Source organism: Lagenorhynchus albirostris, chromosome 19 (assembly GCF_949774975.1).
Source record: "Lagenorhynchus albirostris chromosome 19, mLagAlb1.1, whole genome shotgun sequence".
Lineage (NCBI taxonomy): Eukaryota > Metazoa > Chordata > Mammalia > Artiodactyla > Delphinidae > Lagenorhynchus > Lagenorhynchus albirostris.
The window spans coordinates 6,908,313-6,914,693 of NC_083113.1; the positions used below are offsets into that span (position 1 = coordinate 6,908,313).

General features: G+C 38.1%; 1 protein-coding gene across 1 annotated transcript in view; it reads right to left on the minus strand.

The window, feature by feature from the left end:
* Positions 1-6,381, minus strand: part of ZNF613 (zinc finger protein 613) — a 69,563-nt gene that overhangs the window by 36,974 nt on the left and 26,208 nt on the right. The window lies entirely within an intron of this gene.

The window sequence follows — 6,381 nt, forward strand, 5'->3', positions numbered from 1 at the left end:
CTATGCTTTAAAGAATCTTGGAATCATGCTTTCATGGGTATCATTTTATGAGGGAATTAATTTTCTGTAACTGTGACATAATAAACAGCACTATAGAAAGTATTAAATATGTAAATAAATACAGTAGTCAGAAAACAAAGCAAAAGTTATATCAGAACCATGTGAGAATATGTGTTTTGTACCTATTTTTATTATAAAATGATTGTTTGTATTTGGGAATTGCGTGTGTTAGCCTAACAGTTGTGACTTCCTAGTCCATGTGCTTAAATGTCATAAAACTTTACCATAGAATATCTGCACTGAGTCTTTGTATCATTACAATGCTACATAAATTGTAACTGAACTACATGGTTCATTATTTTAGTAAAAACTCTTAAGGGCTTCCCTGGTGGTGCAGTGGTTAAGAATCCACCTGCCAATGCAAGGGACATGGGTTCAAGCCCTGGGCCGGGAAGATCCCACATGCCGTGGAGCAACTAAGCCTGTGCGCCACAACTCCTGAGCCTGAGCTCTAGAGCCCACAAGCCAGAACTACTGAGCCCATGTGCCACAACTACTGAAGCCTGCGCACCTAGAGCCCGTGCTCCGCAACAAGAGAACCACTGTAATGAGAAGCCTGCGCACCTCAACGGCCCCTGCTCGCCCCAACTAGAGAAAGCCTGCATGCAGCAACAAAGCCCCAACTCAGCCAAAAAAAAAAAAAAAAATCTTAACACTGAATATCTCATCTCCTCTACCATGCCCCACTGTATGCTGGTATTAGTAAGTGGGCCTGGAAATTTTTGAGTCTCTCTTGAGTGAAACTTTCTTTCATCGATTCTAAGATGCAAAATTTTTCCCACGTATTCATAACTCTGAAGTTAAAATACAGCATACAGTTGATGGCTTGACATATTTATTTATTGGAAGTTAACAACATTTTTAATTTTACTGCTGCTTTTTCTATTATAAACTACATCAAGGTGTGAATGGGGCTGAGGCCGCAACATTAATTTTTTTTTTTTTACAATTACATTATTTTATTTAGGTTTCTTTAAGGAATTTTTGTATATTTTACACATCTTAAATTTTATAGCATATATATAGGAACATATTTATAGAAATATATAGAAATAGAAAATACTTAACCTGGAGGGACAATTCTGAAACACCAGATCCTAAATGATACAAGGCCATTTGTGGACAAAAGTCTCACCTGCTATTTTTCTGGTTACCAATTCTGATGTGTTGCAGAGTGGGAGGAGGTTTCCCTATGCCACTAAGAAATTCTTAGACCCTGGCTGTCCTACAATTCAAATCAATTCTGACCTATCTACCCAGAGATAGCATAAGATTCCATAGGTTAAGCGTTCAGTCTTATATGGCTGTCTTCCTCTCCACTTCAGAGGATAGCAAGTCCAGATTGTCCCCTGTGCTCCTCACCAACAGGCTACAAATTGGAGGTTCCGATGACTCCCTCCACAGATTCAATAATTTGCTAGAGAGGCTCACAGAACCCACAGAAACATTTTACTTACTGGATTAATGGTCTATTATAAAAGGGTATAACTCAGGAACAGCCAGATACAAGAGAGGCATAGGACAAAGTATGGGGAAAGGGTGCAGAGCTTCCATGCTCTGCCTAAAATGTGACTCTTCCTGAACCTCCACATGATCACCAAACCAGAAGCTCTCCAAATCCCATTCATTTGGAGGCTTTGTTACATAGGCATGATTGATTAAATCATTGGCCATTGGCTATTTTTTTTTACAGTGTGATATCAACATGTTTATCTGAAAAATAAATAAGTGTACATATAATATATAAATTCATACAATCTGAGTAACTACTGCAGAATATTTTTGTCATTGTAGTTGAACCATCAGAAGATACTGCTATGAAAAACTTTAACTCCAAACCATATTTTTGACAGTGTAATTATCCACAGTTTTGTACATTTTAGAGTTCACTATGTTTGATGGCAACTAAGCTGAAAAAATATGCTAATTTTTCCTTCTTATCACCATCATGTGCAAATTACACATATTCTTGATGAACGCAAGTGTTACTAAATTCTGCATGTAAATGATATTTAAGTTTTGATGGTTTCACTGATTCTTTTGCCAGTATACCTCCACAAATTACATACCGCATACCCAGAACCCACAAAATTCAAAATTTCTAGAATCCAATAAAGATTACCAAGCCTACAAAAAACAGGAAACTATGATCTAAACTGAGGAGAAAAATCTATCAGAGTTGACACAAATGTTAGCATTAGTAGACAAGGACATTAAAAGAGTTATAACTGTAATCCATAAATTTTAAAAGTTAAGTAGAAACATAGAAGATATTTTTAAAAACCCAAACTGAATTTCTTTTTTTTTTTCTCCACAACTCACACACACACACACACTGTATTTTATTTTTACAAGAGATAAATAAACTGACACCAAGCATTGTAAATGGATGACCACAACAAAAGCAACAATGATTGCAATTACCAAACATGAAACACACTCATACTATGTCATAATATTGACATTCAGTCCAGTAATCCTCCACTGTAACAGCCCCTCTACTTTGCAGTGAAAATTGATTTGTATATTTTTTCCCTCTGAGTCTTTGTGGGATTTTTTTTTATTCAAACAGGAAGTCACAAAAATTATAATCACCTTCATCAGTTCACTCAGTCCCATGTAATTAATTATTTTTCATCTTGATCTTTTGTTAGCATTTTTATGAATTCATCAGTTTTCCATTAGAGTTCTGAAAATGCTTATTCATTCAGTTCAGCAGTATAGTCAGTTACCAGAAACCTGTACTTGTCAGAGTCTTTTCCATGAATTCCTTGAAGATGAAACCCCTTTATAGGAACATTTTTGTGAAAGCATCAGAGTACACCCAGAACTGTTTGTAAATGACAAAAGACTTAAAAATGACCATGGTTAAAGATTTGATGAAGGACTTCACTGGTGGCGCAGTGGTTAAGAGTCCACCTGACGATGCAGGGGATGCGGGTTCGTGCCCCAGTCCAGGAAGATCCCACATGCCGCGGAGGGGCTGGGCCCATGAGCCATGGCCACTGAGCCTGCGCGTCCTCCACAATGGGAGAGGCCACAACAGTGAGAGGCCCGCGTACCACAAAAAAAAAAAAAAAAAAAAGATTTGATGAAAGTTCATGATCATGCAACTGACAAGGAAATTTAGTTATTTCTGAGATATACATTTTAAAGTAATAACTAGAATTGTGACTTATAACATTATACCAGAACATATAAGATTTTTAGAAATTTCATGTAATGTCTGAAACATTTATATTAACATATTTCCACACAAATAACCCAAAGAAAGTTTAGTGTTAGTTGTTTTTCTTTTTTGTTTGTTTGTTATTTTATACTGCAGATTCTTATTAGTCATCAATTTTATACACATCAGTACATACATGGGCTTGACATATTTAAATGGAGAACTTGAACTTGGTACATAAAATAGTAGTGTATCATACAACCGAAGTTATCTTAGATTGGATGAAATACAGCAGAAGTCAACATCTTTATAATTTTCTTTCTTCTAAACCAGCCACATATTTAGGGTTTGAAGATGATGACTGTTCACAGGTTTTATACCCCATTTGAGTTCTAAACAGTTTGAGCGAAAGTCCCCGGTATCAGAAGATAAAATTAAATATTAGCTTGAGTCCTGGTATTGCTTGATTGGATAATGTGTTTTGTTCCTATGGTCAAATAAAATGGTCTCCTATTTCCCCCATATTGCACAAGATGTACTTCCTTTTGAAAGAGCATAAGCCAAACTTTAGATATGTTTTTATTAATCCCTTTCTAGAATGTAACTGCAAAGTCTCAAATTCTTTTCTGAAATGGGGATTAAACTCAAGTTACAATGAGCTTGACTTTAACTTTACAAGATTTGGTTTCCTTTTCAAGCATAACATTTTACTTTAAAATAAAACACAGACATCAACAACAGTAAGAGCAAGCTGCAGACTGGAAGCATATATCGCAACACTTAACTGAAAAAGACGAAAACTTAGACTGTAAAAAGAGCTCTTATGAATCTGGGGATGCAGAAGAATTAGGATCACTAAGACAAAGTCTCAACATCCAGTTTGACAAGGGTTAAGTTGTAATCCACTGCAGTTGCTGATCAACAGTGCACTCTGAGAGGAATTTAAATAGAAAACAGAATGAGGCACTCTGGGCTTAGAATGTACATGAATAGGCAAGCCCCATAGGTAGTTAGATGAATATCTCAGGAAGAATTTTAATGACACTGGATTCTCACATCTTCCCATACAGAGATAAGCCCTAAAAAGATTAACTTGAGACATGTTTTTCTTTATGATTAGCAATAAATCTTTTACCAAGATGTATGCCTGACTGCAGGTAGTTCCTAGCCAAAACTCATATATAGAAGGGCTTCTCCCCTACCTCTTCAGAGCGATTTCCTCAGAGCTAATGTCACCACAAAACTGGGTTCATCTCTTGGTGACTGCCGAGCCAAGAGGCACAACCAAGCCAAAGATGGGGAGAAGGAAGGATTTATTACTTGTAGTAAGTAAGAAGAACACCATGGATATTTTCCAAAGCAGTGTCTCCCCGGAACAGCAAAACTGGGGAAGTTCTAAGCTAAGGGTACATGCATATTCAAGAAGGGGCTTGAGCAGAGGAGAATTCAGCATAAAACTGGGGCAAAAGTTGACAGTGTCCAAACTTTAGTTGACTGAAGTCAGAAGAGTCAAGATCATCATTCTCTCCTCTACCTAAGTGAGGGCCTTAGTTCCTGTGCAACTCAAAGATACATTATTATGTATATCCCTTGAGGAGGAACTAGAACTCTGCTTTATCACTGCACTATTGTTTGACTGCCTTTCCTCTGTTCCAGCATTCCTTTGTTCCCTTAAGATCATTGATTATTGAGACCTGTTCAAGGGCAAGAATTATGGCTAGGCTTAGATGACAAAATGGCTTAGGCCAAAATGGGTCCTCTCATGTCAAGAAAGCCATTCCTGGTTCTCTGTCTCCAAGGACCCCCTAACCTATATGCTATACGAACTGAGTGGCTGCCTCCCAGGCTATGATCCTCAATAAGAACCTGAATAAAACTTACAACTCACAACTCTTATGTTGTGTGTCTTTAAGTCAACAAATCAATAAGAAAATGACAACAGAGTAAAAATCAATAGGCAAATATCCATGGAAGAGGTGATTCTGAATAGCCAATTAACAGGAAAAGACACTAAACTTCACTTTTAACTGGAAGCAGGCCAATTTGTGGAGGGTCAGTTCTCAGATTTTATTTCTTTCAACTTAAAAAAAAATTATAGCAAGTCTTACCTGATAGGATAGTTTTAATAGCTTTGGGGGACATATCTGTAAAGTTACCGTTGACCGACTTATATGTCTTAAAAGTTTGTAAGGAATACTTGATTTGTCTCTGCCTTAGTGAAACAGGAAGGAAGGGGGCAGGGCACAGCCATTGAAAGAATGACATAGCCATTGACGATATGATATAAACTGGTTAGAACTTGCTAGGCCCAAGATTTGACTTCCCATAGACCTTGAACCTCATTATACACTCACTGTAATACATTAACATGCTAAATGACACACCCACCAGTGCCATGACAGTTCCAAGCCTGAACAAGAAGGACCAAAAAGTGGGTGGTGGCCCAATTCCTGAAAATTCCTGCCCTTTCCCCCAAACAGCTGCAATAATCCTCCCACTTGTTAGCCTATGAAGTTACTCGGGCAGCTCTCACCTTCTGCCTATGGAATGTGTACTTCTCCGTATAAGCTAGCTTTCACTTTATTATTGCTCGCTCTTGAATTCTTTCCTGCAAGAAGCCAAGGAGTCTCTTGAGACCTGGGATGTGACCATTCTCTTGCTCCCCCCTTCTCCGGCAACAATAGCTCACTGCTGCTATAGCTGGAAGGAGCTTGGACTAAGATGCAGAGATAGCGTAAGGGGTGAACAGAGAGAAGGGGCTGGACATAAAAAAGTGACAAAGCAGAACACAGATGCTCCAGAATCGTCTCCCAATAATCTCAGATACAAGCAGAGGTGCTAAGACCTTGATGACATAGTCCCAGAAAGAATGGTTGTGTGTAATTTTGAAACCTAGCAGAACTCTGTGGGTCCTCCCGGGTATAAAAGCCTTTCTGTGTCCCCCCTTTCTTGTTCGTAGGAAAAAGTCTTCAGCCTCCTAGACATTCCATGAGTTCCAAAGGGCACATTCAAATAGCTTCTAATTAGGGAAGTAAGGAACGCAGTAACAAAGGAAAAACAGTCAAGAAACAATAGTGCCGCGGTAAAGCAGGGTTCTGGTTCCTCCTCAAGGGATACACATAACAATATACCTTTGAGTTCTGTAGCAACTA